Source organism: Pristiophorus japonicus, chromosome 11 (assembly GCF_044704955.1).
Source record: "Pristiophorus japonicus isolate sPriJap1 chromosome 11, sPriJap1.hap1, whole genome shotgun sequence".
Taxonomy (NCBI): Eukaryota; Metazoa; Chordata; class Chondrichthyes; family Pristiophoridae; genus Pristiophorus; species Pristiophorus japonicus.
In genome coordinates, this window is record NC_091987.1 from 81,338,043 (window position 1) to 81,362,046 (window position 24,004).

Here is a 24,004-nt window from a genome sequence, read left to right on the forward strand (position 1 = left end):
CTTGAGACATACCCCAGACCCAGTTGTCGCCTTTTCGGAGTAGCACGTGCAGTGGCTCTAACAAAGTGCTTAATCTGGCTAAGAAATTACCAAAGGAATTGAGTAGCCCAAGGAATGAACGCAGCTCCGTCACATTCTGAGGCCTGGGTACATTTTTGATGGCCTTGGTTTTCGAATCAGTAGGCCTGATGCCATCTGCAGCAATCTTCCTCCCCAGGAATTTAACTTCAGGTGCCATGAAGACACACTTCGAATGTTTCAGCCCGAGTCCCACTTTGTCCAGACGATGTAGGACTTCTTCAAGATTGTTCAGATGTTCAGTAGTGTCGCGGCCCATGACCAGAATGTCATCTTGAAACATGACAGTTCTAAGAATGGACTTCAGTAGACTCTCCATATTCCTCTGAAATATGGCTGCAGCCGAACAAATTCCAAACGGACACCCACTGTAGACAAACAGTCCTTTATGCGTGTTGATGGAGGTGAGTTTCTTCAAAGTGTCGACAAGCTCCTTATAGGCCGACATCAGATCTAGTTTAGTGAACAACTTTCCACCAGCTAGCATGGCGAACAGGTTATCAGCCTTCGGTAACAGGTACTGATCCTGTTTCAAAAATCGGTTAATCGTAACCTTGTAGTCTCCACAAATCCTGACAGTGTCATCACTCTTCAACACAGGAACAATAGTACTGGCCCACTCATTAAACTCGACCGGTGATATGACCCCTTCACGTTGGAGTCTGTCAAGCTCAATTTCAACCTTCTCCCTCATCATGTACGGAACAGACCAAGCCTTATGATAGACAGGGCTTGCATCAGAATCCAGGTGAATCTGCACCTTGGCTCCAGTAAAATTACCAATGCCTGGTTCAAACAAAGAAGGAAACTTCTTCAGCATTAGAGCACACAAAGTGTTATCCACCGATGACAATGCTTTGCTATCATTCCAATTCCGCTTGATTTTCTCAAGCGAATTCCTGCCGAACAGCGTTGGACCATTACCTGGGATGATCAATAACGGTAGATCATGAACCACACCATTATATGACACCTTGACTACTGCACTGCCAATCACCGGTATATGAGTTCCTTGGTGTAAGTACGCAACTTGGCATTGACTGGACTCAGCTTAGGCTTCACAGCTTTAGTGTCCCACAGCTTGTCGAATGTCCTTTGGCTCATTATCGACTGATTCGCATCCATGTCCAGCTCCATTGATACAGGCACGCCATTCAGCTTCACATTAACAATTATCGGCTGGCTCCCTCCCAAAGATGAATACAGACCATACACTTCCTCCTCGGGTTGTGTATCCGGGCCAGCACTGGACTGGTCATCATCAACAATGTGATGAGTGGCAGCACGCTTGCTCAGTTGTGGACACATTCTCTGAAGATGCCCCACTTTCAAACAGCCATTACAGGAGTACTGTTTAAACCGACACTGATGAGGCCGATGATTGCCCCCACAATGCTAACAGGGTGAAATCGGATTCTTACCAGTTGGCGGACTTTGAGCAGCTACAGGTTTCACATAAGCAGTCGAGTAGGCCCTGCCATAAGCAGCTCTGCCAGACGATGACACAATCTTGTTTACAGTACTTGCCATGGAGCTCCAACTCTTCGATGATATCTGCCCCAAATTATCAACAGTCATCATGCATTCCTAGGCAGTCGCGATGGCCTTGCTCAAATCCAGCTTCTCTTCGGCCAATAACTTCTGAAGAATCACATCATGACTATCAAGAAGAAATCTCGCAGTATGTCTTCCAACACGTTCCCGAACTTACACGGCTTAGCAAGACGTCGCAGGTCGGCGACGAATCCTGACACATCCTGGCCCTCAGCACGAACATGTGTGTGGAAGAGATAGCGTGAGATGATGATCCCCTCTTTTGGCTTAAGATGGTCATGCACCAAAGCACACAAATCCCCATATTCTTTGTCCGTTGGATGTAAAGGCGAGAGAAGATTCTTCATGAGACCATAAATTTTTGGACCACAAACGGTGAGGAAAACCGCCTTGCGCCGAACTGAGTCAGCCTCTCCCTCCATTTTGTTGGCCACAAAATACTGATCCAGACGGTCGATAAAATCCGTCCAATCCTCGCCATCCGCAAATCTCTCCAGAATTCCAATCGTACCCATTGTATACGCGAAGGTTCTTAAGTTACCTCGTCGCCAAATGTAATAAAGGTAATGACTCAAAAGACTTGTTCCTGTAAACTGCCTCAGATGTAAACCTGATCCAACTTTATTCGCGCCCAAAGTAACCTGCGTGACATGGTATCCGCGCTTATATACCAGTGACCGTGCACGCGCATGTACAGCCCGATGACCTCCGACAATGGCGCCCCCGGCTGTCTGGTGACCCCAAGCATAAATACATAACAAACTGCATACAGTTTTGGTCTCCATATTTAAGGAAGGATATACTTGCATTGGAGGCTGTTCAGAGAAGGTTCACTAGGTTGATTCCGGAGATGAGGGGGTTGACTTATGAAGATAGGTTGAGCCTATACACATTATGTTCAGAAGAATGAGAGGTGATCTTATTGAAACATATAAGATAATGACGGGGCTTGACAGAGTGGATGCAGAGAGGATATTTCCAGTCATAGGGAAAACTAAAACTAGGGGACTGTCTCAGAATAAGGGGCAGTCCCATTTAAAACTGAGATGAGGAGGAATTTCTTCTCTCAGGAGGGCTGTAAATCTATGGAATTCTCTGCCCCAGAGAGCTGTGGCGGCTGGGTCATTGAATATATTTAAGGCGGAGACAGACAGATTTTTGAACAATAAGGGAGTAAAGGGTTATGGGGAGTGAGGAGGGAAGTGGAGCTGAGTCCATGATCAGGTCAACCATGATCTTAGTAAATGGTGGAGCAGGCTCGATGGGCCAAATGGCCTATTCCTGCTCCTATTTCTTATGTTCATATTAAAAGGCACCTACTCACCAATAACCAGCTCATTAATGCTCAGTTTGGGTTCCCCCAGAACCACTCGGTTGCAGACCTCATTATAGCCTTGGTCCAAACATGGACAAAAGAGCTGAATTCCAAAAGTGAAGTGAGCATGACTGCCCTTTGACCGAGTGTGGCACCAAGGAACCCTAGTAAAATTGAAGTCAATGGGAATCAGGGGGAAAATTCTCCACTGGCTGGAGTCATAGCTAGCATAAAGGAAGATGGTTGTGGTTGTTGGAGGCTAATCAACTCAGCCCCAGGACATCGCTGCAAGAGTTCCTCAGGGCAGTGTCCTAGGCCCAACCATCTTCAGTTGCTTTATCAATAACCTTCCCTCCATCATTAGGTCAGAAGTGGGGATTATCGCTGATGAATGCACAGTGTTCAGTTCCATTCATAGGGCCCAAGTTTCCACATGATTTGCGCCTGATTTTTAGGAGCAACTGGTGGAGAACGGACTATCTTAGAAATCGCAATTCTCCACATTTTTTTTTCTGCAGTTCTAGTCAGGTAGAACAGTTCTACTTTGGAACAGAATTTTTTCTTCAAAAGGGGGCGTGTCCGGCCACTGATGCCTGATTTGAAAGTTTCCACAGTGAAAACGTACTCCAAACTAAAGTAGAATGGAGCAAGTGAAGATTTTTGTAGAACTGAAAAAACCTGTTCTACACATTAAAAAATCAGGCGCAGGTTACAAATTAGGTGTCCAGAACGAGGTGGGGGGGGGGGGTGCGAAGGGAAGTCATTAAATTCTATAATAAATCCTTATTTATACTTAAACAAATAAATCCAACCTGAATAAACATTTATAAGCAAAGAAAAGATTAAATAAACCATCTTCCTACCTATGTGAAAGTGCTTCAGGCAGGCCTTTCGGGACCGAAGGCTGAACGGGCCGGCCCGAGACTTCAGGCAGGGCCCATCCCCAGCACCAGATTTACAGGTAGGTGGCGTTGGGTCGAGTCGGGTCAGGGAGGTTCGGTTCGGGGGAGGTGCGGGGGGAAGAGGGAGAGAGGGAGGGAGGGAGGGAAGAGGGAGAGAGGGAGGGAGGGAGAGAGGGAGGGAGAGAGAGAGAGAGAGAGAGAGAGAGAGAGAGAGAGAGAGAGAGAGAGAGAGAGAGAGAGAGAGAGAGAGAGAGAGGGGGGAGGGAGAGAGAGAGAGAGAGAGAGAGAGAGAGAGAGAGAGAGAGAGAGAGAGAGAGAGAGAGAGAGAGAGAGAGAGAGAGAGAGGGGGGGGTGGGGGGGAGGTCAGGTCGGATCCAGTCCGGGAGCGGGAGTCGGGTCGGGTCCAGTGTGGGGGGGGGTCGGATCGGGGGTCGGGTCCAGACGGGGGGGCGGGGAGCGGGAACAGGAGCGCGGGTCGGTCGGGTCAGTCGGGGGGCGCGGGTGTCGGGTCTGGTCCGGAGGCAGGGGGGGGGGGGGGGCGGGGAGCGAGTGTCGGGTCTGGTCGGGGGGGGGGTGAGGAGCTGGCCGTGGGAGGAGCCTTATTCACGCAGCCCCAGTGAGGCCATTCAGCCAGGGCTAGGGGCTGCATGCTTCGGGCCCCTCCCACACAGTTCGGCGCCTGGAGCTACTGCACTTGCGTGCCGACTGTAGCGCGCATGTGCAGAGGTCCCGGCACTGTTTTCAGCGCAGGGACCTGGCTCCACCCCCCCACAGCTCGTGCTGGCTGCGCCGAGGGCCAGAGGACCTGCAAGTAGGTGGAGAATACCAAGGATTTTTTTAGGCGCACTTTGTGGTGCGAAAAACGGGCGCCCCGTTTTTTTTCTTGTGGAAACTTGGACCCATAAGTCCTCAGATAATGAAGCAGTCGTCCGTGCCTGCATGCAGCATGATCTGGACAACATTGAGGCAAGTAACATACATGCCATGCAAATGCCAAGCAATAACCATCTCCAATGAGAGTCTAACCACCTCCCCTTGATTATCAATGGCATTATCATCGTCGATTCCCCCACCAACATCCTGGGGGTCACCATTGACCAGAAACTTAACTGGACCAGCCACATAAATACTGTGGTTACTCAGCAGGTCAGAGGCCGAGTTCTCTGTGATGAGTGACTCACCTCCTAACTACCTAAAACCTTTCCACCATCTACAAGGCACAAGTCAGGAGGGTGATGGAATGCTCCAAAATCCAGAAATACCCAAAAATCATCCAGGAGGTTTCCGGATTCGGGACGTCGGATTTGCTTCTCCAAAATCCGGTAATATCCAAAACTCGGCCCAGGGGTTTCCAAATTCGGAATGTCGGATTTCTTCTCCGAAATCTGGAAAAACACGAAAATCGGAATGGCCTCGGTCCTGAGAGTTCCGGTTTCGGGACGTTATACCTGTACTACAATGAACTGTTCGCCTGTAATTTTTGCTCAAATTTTGGGAGTGGGGCTGGAATCCACAATTCTCTCAGGAGGTGATAGTGCTAATGTGCGAGCCAATTTTTTCCCATTTCATAGAATCATAAAATCATAAAATCATGCACCGCAGGAGGCCATTCGGCCCGTCGAGCCCATGCTGGCTCTCTGCAAGAGCACTTCAGCTAGTTCCACTCCTCCCGACCTTTCTCCATTGCCCTGCAAATATTTACTAATATAGAATGGTAGCATTTATTTCATTTCTCATACAATAATCAACAGTATTTCCATTTGGGGTGATGTTTCAAGATAGTTACAATAATTATGCTCCCACCCACTCCCGCAACCACGCCAAGAAAGTAGGTAAACAAACTGAAAAAAAATCTAACAAAATGATGGAAACCGAGATATTTATTTCTCTACGCCTGAACATTCACAATTTAAATGGAAATGGCCTTCAGTTAAATAGTGTAACTACTTTCCCACAAAATAAACTTCAAAGTTTTATCTGCATGGAGTAATTAAGTTTTGGTACTTTTTTGGAGGAAAATTAAAAGGAAATTCAAGGACTGAGGAATAGCAGCTTCAAAACCCAGTGAAACAAAACTAAATTTTAACTAACTTCATTGTTGAAGACTTGTCAATTAAATCAATGCACTAGGAAAAGAAATTCAATGTGGATTCGGAAAATTATTTTATCAGCCCCAAATTACTGCAATTTTACGCAATTATTTTAAAAATCTTGTATTTCTCCCATGCTCCATGTCACTCATGGTATTACTCCACATACCATAGTGTAAATGATGTTGTCACTACACAACCTTCTGTATATCAATCATGTCATAAAACAAATAAAACTACACATCCAAACTCAGTCATGATATCATTGTATATACTATAGTGCAAATCATGATTTACACTGCACAACTAGGGAGCTGAATATTTTTTTCTGCCTCTAAGTACAAATACAGATTACAAACTCTAGGTTTCTTATGTGATTGTAACTTGTACTGACCATGGCAATGAGAATTTCTGTTCAGAAAATGCTATACTACTATAATACCAAATTATTTTGAGAGCGAGCTCTAATTGGCCTTTAATGACCTGTTTTTATCTGCTTACAATCTAGCACAAAAATAAATTAGCCATTTCGATGAAATTTAAGTATCCAACTAATAAACCTTTAACATTAAAGTGCAATTTGACATAAAATATTGTGAAGTGATCAATCTTAATCTGGGTTCAGTGCACGGTCTTGAATTGCATAGGGCCCTGTACCTTAAACAATTCACCCAGAGACAGCGACATCAGGAATGACCCAGTGTCAAGTGAATATATTCATTCATACTGGGACCATTCTCCTGACATTAAGACGTTTCACATGTAGGGATTTTACAAAGTGCCTCCAGTAGGTGCCTGTACATCAGGTACAGCAAGTACACTTTTTGTTTCAATTTCTAGTAGCATAGCTGCAAATTTGGCCTTAATTTCAGCCTGACTGAACAGCAGTTACAAACTGACTTATTAGTTTTGATGCATCTGATCTCTCATTAGCATCAAAGCCAATTAGACAGAACCAACATATTTTGTTTTAAACTAATGAAGTATTTGTATACCAACAGATACTACTATTTTGTTTAACTCACCAGGGTTCAAAGAGTTAAATTGTGAGGATAGGTAGCATAAACTTGGGTTGTATTCGCTAGAGTGTAGAAAATTGATGGATCAAGGTGCTTAAAATTATAAAAGGATTCACTAGGGTAGAGAGAGAAATGATTTCCTCTAGTGAGGTAATCCAGAACAAGTGCAATCTTCAAATTAGAGGCAGCATTTAGAAGAGAAAGCTGGAAGCATTTTTTTCACAACAAAGGGTAGCGGAAATCTGAACCTCACCTCCCCAGAGACTGTGGATCCTGGGTCAATTGAAATTTTCCAGGCCGAGATCGACAGATTTTTATTCAGTAAGGGTATCAGCGATATGGATCAAAGGTGGGTAAATGGAGTTGAGGTACAGATTAGCCATGATCTAACTAAATGGCAAAACAGGCTCAGGAGGCTGAATGGCCTACTCCTGTTCCTATGTAGTATGCTCCATCATCGACAAAGAGGTTTATCATCTCTGTTTTTTCCATTTCCGTTATACAATACTTCACAAAAGAAGCGATCAGAGGCTACATGTTAATATCATAGAATCTTAGAAATTTACAGCACGGAAGGAGGCCATTTCGGCCCATCGTGTCCGTGCCGAAATATGCCAAGTAAATGCCAGTTAAACCAATACTGTACATATGTTAATACTAAGTGCACACTTCTGGACAGTTCCAGCCTCCAATACATACATATTTCTGCTGAAAATCAGCTCGCAACGAAAAACTTACACAACTTAAGTATTAGGCCTAGAATATTGGAACAGGTTAATTGGATGTTTCACAAACACAGAAATCACAATGTAATGCAAATTAATTCACCACTATCACTTTTAAAACAATCCAAAACAGAACATACCTGGCCCTGTGACATTACAAGAAATTACTCCAGGCACCATTGAACATACTCACATCTTTACAAACCATATATACTAATTGCATGTTTAAACCTTGCTAAACTATAGGGGGCCGAAACTGGTGAAAACCGACGGTCTGCCCATTTCTCAGCGGTATGCCGGTATGTCGTTTCATACTGCCGGGTACTGCTGGGGTGGAGTGTGCACGATTTTCATCACTTTTTTCTCGGCAGTATGCCGAGCGGAGTACAGTCGGCGGTGTACGGGCAGTGTGTCCTTTTCACTCGAGAATATTTGGGTCCCGAGTTGTGCGCACGCGCATACTGCTGCAAAGCTCCCCGCACCCCCCCCCCCCCCGAGAGATACTGACCAGAATCGCCAGAGACTGCCAGCCTGAGAGCGCTGTGCAGGTATGTGTGGGGTGGGGGGGGAGGGATGTGAGAGATTAAAAAACAATTCACACGTAAAGATGCATACCGCCGACTGAAGATCGACAAAACCACCTTTTCCAGGACTGTCTTCAGGGTCGGCAGTAAGTGATCAATTTGGCAATATTGGGCGGTATATCGGCAGTGTGTATGGGTGGATGGTATGCATATTGCCCGGTGGTATGTCACTGATGGATTTCCCGTCGGGCGGTATGAAGGTATTTTTTGATCAATTTCGCGATTTTAGGCAGTATGTCGGCGGTCTGCAGGTAGTATGTCCACCAATTTTGGCTCCTATATACTTATACCTGCATGTGACATGTGTGCTGCAATAACTGCATATTCAAAGCGCACCCCATGTTACCCTATATCCTGCACAGATCAAAAGTTAGTAAACTGATTTCCTCCCACAACAGAAATTATTTTGTTAACAGAAACTTGCCATTTTAAAATCTAAAGAATATACATCTATACTGTTACATCTACTCAAAACTATAAAGGGTGCAGAATAATTCTTTCCTCCTTTTTGCACAAATTTCTTCCCTCAAGAAATGAACTCCTTCCTGGAGAACAGTTTAACAGGCATTACTCAGTCTCCAGTATCACACCCAAGTAGCCATTCTTCATATGGAACTCAAACAGAGTGTCAACAGGTTATCACAGCCAACATGAGTGCATTTCTGACAGGAGTCATTGGATAGTCATCGGAAGCCTGATCTAAACCAGGAGGATGCGGAGCCCAATGGTAGCCGGTCCACTCCTCCCTTAAATCAAAGCAGCATAGTCAAATCTTGGACTTCCTTAGTTTGTATGGCTCAGCTGCTTAACCAGCAGAATTATTGGGGAAACCTTATTTTAAGTTTCCAATAACCATCTTGGATTATCAGCACACTTCAGTATGCGAGAACGTGGATACCCATTACTGTCACTTTCAATTTGCCATCTCACAAAAAGCGACAATTAATGCAGCGTGACAACAAGGGTTTTACTTCAATACATTTATGGTGATTATGTCATTTTCCTCTGAGAAACATTTGTTTTGGTCTGCTGGTTGTCAGACACACGTGGAAATCTATCGCCATACCCAAGATTGCTGAAAGCAGACTACTGAGAAATAATTAAAACTTCTGTTTGCCTTATACAAATGCATACCTGCATCTCATATTAAACTCCAATTAACTTACAAAATTTAGGTACAGGTTGGAAAAAGTCAAGTGCTAAGGGTGCTATGACTTAATAGGAAGACTTGCATTTATATAACATCTTTCATGACCTCAGAGCGTCCCCAAGCTCTTTACACCAAAGAAGTACTTTTCAAGTGTAGTCACTGTTGTAATGTCGGAAACACAGCAGCCAATTTGCACACAGCAAAGTGATAATGACCAGATAATCTGTTTTAGTGATGATGGTTGAGGGATAAATATTGGCCAGGACACGGGGGATAACTCCCCTGCACTTCTTCGAAATATTGCCATAGGATCTTTTCTATCCAACTGAGAAGACAGTCGGGACCTCGGTTTAATGTCTCATCCAAAATACAGCACCTCCGACAGTGCAGCACTGGAGTGTCAACCTAGATCTTGTGTTCAAGTGTAGATAAGAGTACTGCTCCAGTTTAAGCCACTAAAACGGAACAACTTACCATCATCATCATCATTGGAATCGAGGAAGACTTGCTTCCACTCCTGAAGTGAGTTCTTAGGTGGCTGAACAGTCCAATACAAGAACCACAGACTCTGTCACAGGTGGGACAGATAGTCGCTGAGGGAAGGAGTGGCTGGGACTGGTTTACCGCACGCTCTTTCCGCTGTCTGCGCTTGATTTCTGCAACACTCTCGGCGTTGAGACTCGAGGTGCTCAGCGTCCTCTTGGATGCACTTCCTCCACTTAGGGCGGTCTTGGGTCAGGGACTCCCAGGTGTCACTGGGGATGTTGCACTTTATCAGTGAGGCTTTGAGGGTGTTCTTGTAGCATTTCCGCTGCCCACCTTTGGCTCATTTGCCGTGGAGAAGTTCCGAGTAGAGCACTTGCTTTGGGAGTCTTGCGTCTGGCATGCGGATTATGTGGCCTGCTCAGTGGAGCTGATCGAGTGTGGCAAGTGCTTCAATGCTGGGGATGTTGGCCTGGACGAGGACGCTAACGTTGGTCCTCCCAGGGGATTTGTAGGATCTTGCGGAGACATCGTTGGTGATATTTCTCCAGCAACTTGAGGTGTCTACTGTACATGGTCCATGTCTCTAAGCCATACAGGAGGGCGGTTATTAATACAGCCCTGTAGACCATGAGCTTGGTGACAGTTTTGAGGGCCTGATCTTCAAACACTCTTTTCCTCAAGCGGCCGAAGGCTGCACTGGTGCACTGGAGGCGGTGTTGGATCTCGTCGTCGATGCCTGCTCTTGTTGATAGGAGGCTCCCGAGATATTGGAAGTGGTCCACGGTGTCCAGGGCCACGCCGTGGATCTTGATGACTGGGGGGCAGTGCTGTGCGGTGAAGACAGGCTGGTGGAGGACCTTTGTCTTACGGATGTTTAGTGTAAGGCCCATGCTTTCGTAATGATAAGCTTCCCACTCTTTGTCCAGTTAGGACCACCCTACCCTCCAGGTCAGTTGTTGGCAGGGTTATTTTGGTCCAATGAGCCAGTAACAGGACAAGTTCTACAGATCCCATCAACGAGCCAAATTGGCTAGTCAATCATTAATATAATGCCTTGGAGTATTACAGACCTGCCTAGCTTAGGTTTTGGATTACAGAAAATCATCTTGGACCCAATCACCCATTGCCAGGCATATCATCTTGGACCAAATTCAACAACAAAGCAACACCCAATACTTTCCTCTTAACACCAAGGATAGTAGTCACTAATTCATTTTAAGACATTTTAGTTGAGCCCTTGCTAGGCAGACAGCAGGTCCCAGGAACTGCTCACAAACACCATAGCGAGCATTAAAACTCACCATAAAATGGGGTGAGTGCACACACTGCCCCTGATCACAGCGTAGATACACATCAAATGGAAGTTTCACCAATTGCTTACTTCTCTGCAACCCAAGATAAGTAGGCACCAAAATCTGGATATGTGAATACACATATGCATGCTCACCCACCCCAGGTAACACCTTGCAACAGCTCGTCCTGGGCCGCATTTCTTTTTTTCCAGCTACACAATGGATATCTGACTTCAGCTTGGTGCAATGACCAATGCAGAATAACTTGCAACGTATCAGCCATCCCAATGTTTTAAATTTTGACGTCTAATATCTCATATCAGCCATACTCATTATTAATTGCTTAATGATGATCTTTGTGTAAAAAACTTTAGGAAAGGAAAGTGATGGTCATAAGCTGATTCCTCTTCAATGGTGCGAAACAACAGCCATCCCTACCTGCTATTCTTTCCCCCTTTTGCAATCAATTCACATTACAGATTGGTCCTGGATCTCGCACATGACCTTAGCTCTCTTTTTCATGACTAGGAGCTCAAACCAGGAAGAACTGTATGGACACACATTATGTAAGCCAGAAGCTTAACTTACACTGGCATTTTACTGTTATTGGAGACAAGTCAGACAAAAGTGGCCTTTGCTCCTGCTCATGGCAGTTCTGAACAACTACATTAAAGTTAAATTTGTTTGCAACAAAAACTTCAGATACAGTACCAATGTGAATCAACAATTGGGACGAAACCCTTGTATCTTCCAATCAGTACCTCCACAATCGCCTCATGCGCTGTGGAAAGCCATAACATTATACTTGGGGCCGTACTCAGTACAATATCACACTGCCTAACATAATCTCTGAAGGAAATTCACCAAAATGTCATTGGTGAAAAGTACCACGGTTCTTTCAGAAATGCGAGGACGAGACACATCAAGACCATCAGTGATGAAGACATTAAGCAGGATGTGTGACAATGCACAATCTTACCTCTTGGAGACATTGGCTCAGTGATGTCCTTACGCAAATCTTGGAGCTGGACTACGTAATCCCACATAAAATCCAAACTTTGGACATATACTCCCACAGCTTTTGTCTCTTTTACGAGTGCGCAGATGCAGGCATTGTCCACATACTGTAGCTCAACGACAGACCTGGCCTGGAGACGGTGAAGGGTGAACAGGTTCCCACTGGTTCTAATCATGCTCTAATACAGCAAGGGTATGTATGCATCAAACAAATTCCTTTTTCCTGGCTCCATTTCGAGTTGGCAGTTCTTGCAATAATCACTAAGATCGTTACCATTTTTTCTCTCCTTCCCTACAACAGCTTTTAAGAATTTGGCATAAATGCCACTTACACCTGCAGTGCTACCATTAGCTAAGCAATATAATGTGGAATTCACCTTCTCAGAACGAACTGGTTCATTAAGATCATTTTCCTGGGTAGTGCACGCAGCTGTTTTTTTTTTTACAGATGGGACTCTACTACAACTATTACAACACCTTCAATTATTGACACTAGTCTAACGGAACCTTATTAAACCATGACTGACCAGTCTTTAGCCAATAGAAAGATGATTTAGAAACATTTAAGATGAACCACATTACAGTTAAAATACTGAAACCCATGAACTTTTTAACACTGACAGCAACAGTGGCTTACAGAGATCCTGACAGCATTAGTATTTTGATAGAGTTGAGAGGACTTACATCTGAGTGGTGCAATGAGAAAATAGCAATGATGCACCTGTGTATTTGGCACAAATGATATCAATAGAGTAAAAGTAACATTATCAGAAAAACAAAATCATGGGATCTTACAAAACATAATAAATACTAAACAGAATAGATAAGAAATGATAGTAAGTGGATACATTGCATTCATCTCAGGTGCCATTATTAATACAACTGTTAGTAAACACTAATAACAGTACTTGAAGTACAGAATGCTCCTTAAAACTTTCAAACCATGCAGAAGTTTTCATTCATGCAAGATCTTCAAAACTAATAGTTGAAGCTGTGGCATCTTTAAGAGAGTCAGGAGGAATGTATTAACACAACAGCATATCTTAATCTACAATATCATCTTAACTAACATGCAATTGCATTCCTTTTTTACTTTAGTGTAAAAATGCTACTGTCATTCTAAGGAGATTGGGATATCTGGAATACACCAAACCTGTATACTAAGGTACCAATTTAAGAATAAGGTATCGTTTACATCTATCTAACAAAATAATGCACTTTGTCAAACCACATCACTGACGTTTCAATTATAAACTTCAAATCTGGCCAACAACTGTTCTAATTGGCTAATTTTATGGCTAATCAAGAAAGCCCCAGCTTTATGTTCCTCATGAGGAAGACGACCAACAGCCCACACACTATCACTTGTGGGTTAGGTGCTTTTCATCAACTGTGAAATTAAATCCCTTTATATACAGCCATTTTCTATTAAATAGCCATCACTTCAATTGCAAAATATTGTACTTGATTCCTTTGCCTTACTTGTCTTCGAACAAGAATTCTTCACTTCCTTGATCTTCCGCTTATTATTCTATTCGAAGAACTGAAGTTTTGAAAAGAAACAGTATACCTGATTTTTGACACACATCTATACTCCAGTATTACACCTGCATTGAACAGAAGTATGAAGTAAAACTATGCTGAAAGACTCACAGAGCAAGCTACAAATGTCATAATGGGCTAAAAAAATATTATTTGCATTTAGTTAATATGTCGAAATGCGACGAATTTGCTTAAGATCAACTGCAAATCTAGCACTAGCTATTGGCTCACTCGCCCCAGCCAGTAGTTACAGGACCTGTCAGCTACACACGACAGTGCTATACATACTCGGCACATGGGACGTACACTACGCCTTACGTATTAAAATAGTAGAATATACTGCGATTTTACAGTTTTCACTGCTGAAGAATGATAAAAAGTGTAAAAAATTAATCACTTTGTTCGATCGCAATACAGGTACATTCTAGCCGTACGTCAAAACACGGGGTGTTCCGGAAAAGGACTACTCGCAACAACACACACACACACACACAAATCTCTTTGATACAGGGCAACTCGACAGAACCAAATGCAACAAAAAGTACAAGTGGCGAAGTTATAATTTAAAGGCATCACCGTTTAAATGTTGCCGATTTCCTCTAATCCCGTCACATTATTGCAGAGCAAAGTAGGCCAAGCTCAAGTTTGCATCGCTGTGCAAAATGTCGATCTAAGGCTGACAAGACACAGCGAGAGAGTCCATCTTGCTTCGGGGAAACGAAGTGCAAACCTCACTCACTCACTCACTCCCTCGGTGAGCGAGCGAGAGAGAGAGGAAAAAACTCCCCAAAACAAACGGCGTAGGCTGCGATTCCAGCGCTCGTTACTCGATCCCGGTTGCACCCGACTGTCTTTTAGTTGCAAGGTTAGATCTCTGATGAATTATCACGAGGCGATTCAGTGATCTGTCCATGTATTTTTTGCACACTAATAACATTTTAAGAGGAAAAAAAAAGTGCCCTGGCGTGAGTGTGTGTCGCTTGAACGTGTCATTGGCAGGACAGGCAATGGTTTCAGCTCCCCCCCACCTCCTCTCTCCCCAACTCACTCACTCCCCCCCCCCCCCCACCCAAAAAAAAGGATCAACTCGCTCCTCAACCACAGGCTCTCACTTTTTTTTTAAGTGCAAACGTCAAACGTTTTTTTAAATAAACAAACAGAGGGGAGTTTAAGCTCTCGTATCACAGCACGACTATATTCCAACACCAAATCTCGTGGGAAGGCGATAATGCGATTTGATCACAGGAAGGAAAAAAAAGAGGGAGAGAAGCGGCGGAAAAAGCAGGTAGAGAGAGAGAGAGAGAGCCGGCACAATATTGTCTCTACCTTAATCATCCATCACATTTTCTCTCAGCGGAGGTCACGGCGGCAACTAAAACTCTTGCCCTCCCCCCACCCCACAAAAAAGACGAGGTTGGCTGCAGATTTGTGGAAAGCTGGTGAATTGGGTCTGTCTCTCTCTCTCACACACACATTAACACAGACTTTCCTATAACCAGGGCTGAATGCACCAGCTGATCTTTCGCCGTTACACACACACACACACACGGATCTCTCTCAAACGAGCGTCGTATCCAGTTCCTTCTCTGCCCCCGCTTCCCTCCTCCCCCTCTCCCGTGTTATTTTATTTTTTGTTTTTTCATGACAGAAAACCGAAGGCAAAAAACACCACCTCGCCCCCGAGCCCAAGGCTTTCGCTCCACGATTAGCCAGAGCGACATAAAAAAAACAGGAGACTTTGGTGTGAGAGAACAACAACAAAAAACAGGGCTTAAAGGACTAGGCCTCCCTTTCGTTCTCTCTCGCTCGCTCTTCCACCCAAGTTATTGACAACATCACATTACCGTGCAGTATGGAGACAGCCAGTGCTCACTGTCTGCAATCTCTGGCTTCAACCCCCTTCTCCCCCCCACAATAATTCAACACTTACCCCCCCAGTACGAATGACAAATGGCCTCTGCTGTAGTTTTTAAGTCAGCACCAATCCCACTTTGCCCTGGCTGTGTCAGAATTCCCCCCTCTCTCTCTCTCCCCTTTGCTAACAGTTTCGTTTTATTATTCGGACTTGTGTACAGTCTCTGATGCTATAACACTGGCCTAGCTCTGCTCTCTCCTGGCCTACTTGGGTCCCTCTCTCTATCTCTCTCTCTCTCTCACACACACACACACACAAAATACGCCATACATGGATTTTTCTTTTTATTAATTAATCATTTTTTTTAACTAAAAAGTTTCAAGTCACTGAGAAAATTGTCGAATTCGACCCTGTCTGGTACACACCTGGTGACGGCCCGGGGTCCCGTCCGGCGCTGGCGGCCGTTTAAAGCCTCTCTCTCTCTCTCTCTCTCTCCCTTCTCTCTTTTAATGTGTGGGATGTTCTTCCCCCACCCCCGGCTCGGGGTGGCGTTGGGTGAGAGAAGTTGTGTGTTTAAAAAGTCGCTGGTTGTTTTGTTGTTGTTGCTGCTGGCCCGTGTTGTGTGAGTGACAGTCAGTCAGCAGGAATGAAGGAGAAGTTGCCTGCTGGCCCTCTCTCTCTCACTCACTCATACACTCTCTCTCTCCGGCTCTTTGGACGAGAGCGAGAAGCTGCCACTAACAGGGACCCTCATTGGTTGTCAGGCCCCAGCAAGAGCCGAGAGCAACCAAAGAGACAGGCTGTAACAACCGGGAGAAACATGCACAAAATACACTGTTTGACTAACCTCCTCTTCTTGCGAGAAAAAAAAACCCATATAAAAATATGTGCGCACACATAGCAATCCAGCATATCTCCCCCCCCCCCCCCCCCACTCTCTTCTCGGTGTCTCACATACACACACAGAAAGAACTGGCTCCTTACATTAAGTCGTTGTTTTTAGTTCGCTCAAATACGAACTACAAGAAAAGGGGAAGGAGGGAGGTGGGGGTTGAAAGAGAAACAGCCAGGCGAGAGAGGTACGTTGTTCCCCCAAGCAACGTACAGGATTTAATAAGATTTCTATAAAATGTGTGCGAGAAATAGAGGGAAACAAACCTAGCTACTGTAATAGGGCATCGGGCATATTGCATGCGGTTTAACTACAGGCTCATAACACAAGAAGGAGCAAGCTACAGAGAAAGCATTGGGACATTTGCAACAGATGCAACATACAGTATGTAACTAGATCTCTGAAAAACCAATACGACCCAGACAAAGAACAATCTCTAAAACGGTGCAACAGGGAGAATAACAGAAACATTTGCTGTTGTTTGTTTAAAGTAATCATCAGATGCTTTGTATGCTATGTAGGAGAAAAGATCAGGGACAGAGAAAGCAACAGATACAGAAATTATTCAACCGCTGCTCTATAAATCACATAGAGATATCACTCTTTAACATGTTCAAGAGAGAAATAATGATTTGTAAGAGCTTATAAAAGACATTTATTATATCTAATTACCTCTTTATAATACCAGGAAACAGCAGCCAAAGAGAAAACAACAACAACTTATTTATATAGCGCTTTTAATGTGATGAAACGTCTCAAGGCGCTTCACAGGAGTATAATGAGACAAAAAAAATTGACACCGAGCCGCATAAGGAGAAATTAAGGCAGGTGACCAAAAGCTTGGTCAAAGAGTTAGGTTTTAAAGAGCGTCTTGAAGGAGGAAAGCGAAGTAGAGAGGCGGAGAGATTTAGGCAGGGAGTTCCAGAGTTTAGGGCCTAGGCAACAGAAGGCACGGCCACCAATGGTTGAACGATTATAATCAGGGATGCTCAAGAGGGCAGAATTAGCACAGACATCTCGGGCAGTTGTGGGGCTGGAGGAGATTGCAGAGATAGGGAGGGCCGATGCCATGAAGGGATTTGAAAACAAGGATGAGAATTTCGAAATCGAGGCCTTGCTTAACTGGAAGTCAATGTAGGTCAACGAGCACAGGGAACTGTGTAAACCCCATTATAACATTGGAACTGTGAAAACCTCATTTTGCCCAAGTAGAAACCAACATATGCTGTAAACTGTAAGAATGCATTTTGTGAAATTTGCAGCAAGGTGGGCCTGACGTATCCCTTTCTACAGCGCTTGAAAGGATTTTCCCATTGAGTGTAAATGATGAATATTGTACCAGGTAGAATTGTCACAATATTTTCTCCATGTCAGCACTAGAATTAGGAAGCTAATGCTGTAGCTACACAAAGTTGTTAGATGTTGATAGATTTTAGACCAGGTAGGTGCTTCCAGTGCTCAGTCAGGGAAATTAGTATTATGCTATAGGACAGAAAGACCAAAGCAATGTCATTGAGAAGAAAAATCATAATTTAATCTTATCAATAAGAAATTGGGTCAATACAGTGAGGAAAATGAACAGTATTTAAAGGGACATTGTCTTCATGAAAAAGTCAGGAAAACTTTTTTTCTTTGAGAAAGAGAAAGCAAGCTATCCTGCTAACCAGATGTGGGCCCACCATCTATGGCCTCATCGGGGACTTGCTGGCACCAGCAAAGACAACGACCAAGACATACAAGGAGCTCGTAATGCTGATCCAAAAGCCTAAGGAGAGCATCCTCGCAACCAGACACCTGTTCTACATCCACCGATGGCCTGAAGGCCAGGAAATTGCAAAATATGCTGCAGACTTCAGGGGGCTGGCGTCACCATGTAATTTCGGCAACCACCTCACCAAAGCGCTGCGGGACATTTTTGTCATTGGAATCAGCCATGAGGGCCTTCTTCATAAGCTACTGTCTTCGGATACCACAGTCACACTGCAGAAGGCCATCTCTGTGAGCGAGGCATTCATGACCTCGACCTGCGGCTCTAGGCAGATGACTCATCCTCAGGACTCAAACCCGACGGCAAGTACTGTGCACAGACACTGGACTGTAGAATGCAAATCTTCTCAGAGAAGAGAGAACAGGCTCCTGAGTCCCTTAACTCAGAGTCTGCCGAGGGGGGCTAGTCGAGTAGCTCCATGCTGGCATTGTGGAGGGAATCACAGGGCTCACCATTGCCGTTTTAAAGACTGTGTGTAAAGGCTGCAGCACAAAGGGCCACCTCCAGCGAATGTGTAAGAGAAATATGACTCACTGTGTTGATGAAGAGTCTGAAGATGGCCATGAATCCAGCGCATATTATGAAACGATAGGCAGAGAGGCAGCTCAGCCCCACAATGAGGTATATAGCATGTTTACCTGCACCACCGAGTGTTCCCCATTGAGGATGGAAGTCGAGATAGATGGCGTTCCTGTCTTCATGGAAGTGGACACGGGGGCAAGCCAGTCAGTAATGAATCAAGAAGCTTTGAGAGGCTATGGGACAATCAAGCTGAACGACCCAAGTTAGTCCCGGTTCAGGTAAAGCTGCGCACCTACACCGATGAACTTATCCCAGTTATTGGTAGTGCGGATGTAAAGGTACGCCATGATGGTGCAGGGCACAAGTTACCTCTGTGGATTGTTGCAGATGATGGACCAACACTACTCGGAGAAGATCCATTGGAAGTGGGAAGACTTCATCCTTCCAGCGATTGACGTTCTCCGCGCACGGAGGCTAAGCAAACCCTCACTTGAGGGTGGACCCAGCACCAAAGAGCAGACCAGCACAGCACCCAAGGTACAGACCTCTTAGCACGACTGCATGGAGATGATCCAGCTGAGACGACCCGAACGCACCTTCCAGACTCCAGTGGCAGGATTCCGGAGGAAGAAAATCGGATCCAAAGGCGACTTCCCAGCTTCGGTGCCGGAACCCGGGGAGAAGAGGATCACCGCAGTCGACATCGTGGATGGAGGAAAGATGGCGCCCAAACCACGAGATGAAACGCTGAAGAAAAAGATGGCGGCGGCCAGACCACGAGGTGCAGCGCTGATGGAGCAACACGTGGCACCAAACTGAGAAGAGGATTGGGGTAAAGAAAGCAAGGCTCTCTTAAAGGATGCCTGCAACCCACCACACTTAAAGGGACAGTTCCACATTTTCAAACAGTATAAGAGCAACTGTGAGTTAGATGTAAAATGTGCAATTGATGATCAGAATTGTGTTCATGCAATAAGCAAAGAAGAGTCTCCATGTAATAGCAACTGTGAGCCAGATGTAAGATGTGAAATTGATGATCAGCGTTGTGTACATGCAATAAGCAAAGAAAAGGCGTGCGATCGTGATTGGAGTTACAGGTTATTTACAATGAGTAATGAAACATTGTGCGATGTAGGATTTCAACTACACTCAGTCAATGTAGCAGACAGACACTCATCGGGAGCACACAGGTCCAGCGAGCTACCTAATGTAGTAGCCTACATCCCTGGGTCCAGAATTATGCACCATGGAGTGTGGCCACAAGCAACCAATACACACGAGCTGCAGAACAAGCAATCTCAGGAGGGCAACGTCACCGGTATCGATACCCTGCCCCTGATCGGCTCCACCTTTCAGGCACCCGATGGCACCAACCGCCACGAGCCTGAAAGAGCAAACTGTGCTAAGGTGCAGCCCCCAGACTCCATCACCACCAAGACCATACCCGGGAACGAAGGGTCGCCCGCAATAGTTCTCCCAAAGGGGTCCGGGACCAGCCAGGATCCCAAACCAAACAACGCCCAGGCTAACGAGTCAGCAGTTCCCTGTGCACTGCTAGACGACTACTCCTCAGGGAGCAGCAGCGACCCAGGGCGCAAAGAAAGAACAGGGAGGTCACAGGCATCTGTGAACCTGCCCGACGCTAGGAGCAACGGCAACAGCCCAGAGAGCAGGCAACTTAAGCCAACCGGGTTCCCACTGCCAGCATTGGACACCGCACCACCCCAGACTGCCTGGTCACCATCCAGCAGTTCTGGAACTAGCTTGTCCTTATGCACCGGTTACCGATCCCCAGTACGTATCGATAATGTATCTCACCAGTCGAATGTACTTGCCTCACAACTGAACCACAAATGTAATGCCAACTTTTTTTTCTGGACTTGAATGTATATGATTGCAATGAGCCTCCGGAATAATCTATATGTGGGGGGGGGGGGGAGACAATGGACTGGTCATGGACACAAACAAACAGTAACCACCAGCACTCTACTGCCAACGAAACACCAACCACTCACCCAAGATAGAAATGATCCACCAAGGGTCAACCAGATAGAGCTAAGCCCAGAGCACAGTCAATGCAGAAGCGATTTGCACTAAAGGCTTGGGGGAGAGTGATGTCATGTATCCTACATGGTAACTGCTTGCACTATTACAAGGTGTACCACCAGAGGGCACTGCAGTGGGAGACTTGCAGGTTACCGAAACAGGTGTGCTTGGCCCAGTATAAAAGGCAGGCCACCATGCATGATCCTCACTCTGGAGTTATCAATAAAGGATTAAGGTCACTACAGTTCAAGTACAGCACATTCCCTCGTGGAGTCATTATCAGAGCATCTAAAGACATAACAAATAGTATGCAGGTACAGCAAGTGATCAGGAAGGCCAATGGAATCTTGGCCTTTATTGCCAAGGGGATGGAGTATAAAAACAGGGAAGTCTTGTTCCAGCTTTACAGGGTATTGGTCAGGCCACCCTGGAATACTGCGTGCAGTTTTGGTTTCCATATTTGCGAAAGGATATACTTGCTGTGGAGGCAGTTCAGAGAAGGTTCACTAGATTGATTCTGGGGATGAGGGGGTTGACTTAAGAGGAAAGGTTGAGTAGGTTGGGCTTCTACTCATTGGAATTCAGAAGAATGAGAGGTGATCTTATCGAAAAGCATAAGATTATGAGGGGGCTTGACAAGGTGGATGCAGAGAGGATGTTTTCACTGATGGGGGAGACTAGAACTAGAGGGCATGATCTTAGGATCAAGGGCCGCCCATTTAGAACTGAGATGAGGAGAAATTTCTTTTCTCAGAGGGTTGTGAATCTGTGGAATTTGCTGCTTCAGAGAGCTGTGGAAGCGCTTATTAATAAATTTAAGACAGAAATAGACAGTTTCTTAAACGATAAGGGGTTATGGGGAGCGGGCAGAGAAGTGGAGCTGAGTCCATGATCAGATCAGCCATAATCTTATTGAATGGTGGAGCAGGCTCGAGGGGCCTTATGGCCTACTCCAGCTCCTACAGCTCCTATTTCTTATGTTCTTATGTTCTTATATTCTATTCCTCTATTTATAAGTCCAAGTAATCCATATGCTTTTTTAACCTCCTTATTAACTTGCCTTGCCACCTTTAAGGATTTGTGTATATGGACACCTGCTCATCTACACTTTTCAAAATCATGCGATATATAGTATACTGTCTTTGCATATTAGTCCTCCCAAAGGGCATCACTTCACCCTTCTCCACATTGAACTCCATCTGCTGTGCTTCTGCCCATTTCACCATCCTGTCTATATCACCCTGAAGTCTATAACCATCCTCATAATGATCTGCTACTTTGTCAAGTTTCGTATCATCTGCAAATTTTATAATGCTGCTCCCTACACCTGCTAGCAATGTAAAATGGAGTAAAAGGTATTAAAGTAGCAGTAAAATTCAATGTAAAATATCGTGTTTTTTGTCTTTAACTATACCACTTTTATAAATAAAATAAACGGAGTGACTCCTGCCAACGAACCGGAAGCTGATCTCAATGACCAGAAGCTGCGCATTAATCTAGAAATTTCGATGATGCTTCACAACCACCGGACATCTCAAAGCGCTTTACAGCCAATGAATTACTTTTCGAGTGTAGTCACTGTTGTAATGTAGGAAATGTGGCAGCCAATTTGCGCACAAGCAAGCTCTAACAAACAGCAATGTGATAATGACCACTCCGTGTTCCCGATGTTTCGGCCCCGCTTCATTTTCCCAACATTTCAGCCCCGCTCTGTTTTCCCAACATTTCAACCCTACTCCTTGATCCCGACATTTCAGCCCTGCTCCCTGTTCCCGACATTTCAGCCCCGCTCCTTGTTCCCGACATTTCATCCACGCTCCCTATTCCCTTACTTCACCACTTGGGATCATTTAACTTTCCATTTTTTTCAAACAGAGCCTCCAAACTTACTCCAGATGACATAGTGCCCACGTTATTTTATAAAGTTTCATATCAATTAAGAACTAAAAGAAAGAAGACTTGGATTTATATAGCGTCTCTCATGACCATCGGACATCTCAAGCACTTTACAGCTAATGGAGTACTTTTGGAGTGTAGTCACTGTTGTGATGTAGGAAACGTGATAGTCAATTTGCACACAAGCAAGTTCCCACAAACAGCAATGTGATAATGACCAGATAATCTATTTTTTTGTTATGTTGATTGAAGGATAAATATTGGCCAGTGCACCAGGAATAACTCCCCTGCTTCTCTTCAAAATAGTGTCATAGGATAGAAACATAGAAACATAGGTGCAGGAGTAGGCCATTCGGCCCTTCTAGCCTGCACTGCCATTCAATGAGTTCATGGCTGAACATGCAACTTCAGTACCTCATTCCTGCTTTCTCACCATACCCCTTGATTCCCCTAGTAGTAAGGACTTCATCTAACTCCTTTTTGAATATATTTAGTGACTTGGCCTCAACAACTTTCTGTGGTAGAGAATTCCACAGGTTCACCACTCTCTGGGTGAAGAAATTTCTCCTCATCTCGGTCCTAAATGGCTTCCCCCTTATCCTTAGACTGTGTCCCCTGGTTCTGGACTTCCCCAACATTGGGAACATTCTTCCTGCATCTAACCTGTCTAACCCCGTCAGAATTTTAAACGTTTCTATGAGGTCCCCTCTCATTCTTCTGAACTCCAGTGAATACAAGCCCAGTTGATCCAGTCTTTCTTGATAGGTCAGTCCTGCCATCCCGGGAATCAGTCTGGTGAACCTTCGCTGCACTCCCTCAATAGCAAGAATGTCCTTCCTCAGGTTAGGAGACCAAAACTGTACACAATACTCCAGGTGTGGCCTCACCAAGGCCCTGTACAACTGTAGCAACACCTCCCTGCCCCTGTACTCAAATCCCCTCGCTATGAAGGCCAACATGCCATTTGCTTTCTTAACCGCCTGCTGTACCTGCATGCCAACCTTCAATGACTGATGTACCATGACACCCAGGTCTCTTTGCACCTCCCCTTTTCCTAATCTGTCACCATTCAGATAATAGTCTGTCTCTCTGTTTTTACCACCAAAGTGGATAACCTCACATTTATCCACATTATACTTCATCTGCCATGCATTTGCCCACTCACCTAACCTATCCAAGTGGCTCTGCAGCCTCATAGCATCCTCCTCGCAGCTCACACTGCCACCCAACTTAGTGTCATCCGCAAATTTGGAGATACTACATTTAATCCC

The 24,004-nt window shown here is 45.0% G+C and overlaps 1 protein-coding gene across 2 annotated transcripts in view; it reads right to left on the minus strand.

Moving 5' to 3' along the window:
- LOC139276113 (HMG box transcription factor BBX) overlaps positions 1-16,281 on the minus strand; it is a 260,196-nt gene extending 243,915 nt beyond the window's left edge. Inside the window, exon 1 of one of the 2 annotated variants that reach the window (XM_070893622.1) lies at positions 16,035-16,281. The gene's annotated coding sequence lies outside the window, so the exon portion shown is untranslated. Of the gene's footprint in view, positions 1-14,330; positions 14,479-16,034 lie in introns of those variants that run through there. The other variant, XM_070893623.1, reaches the window with a different exon arrangement.
- Positions 16,282-24,004: the final 7,723 nt, after the last annotated feature.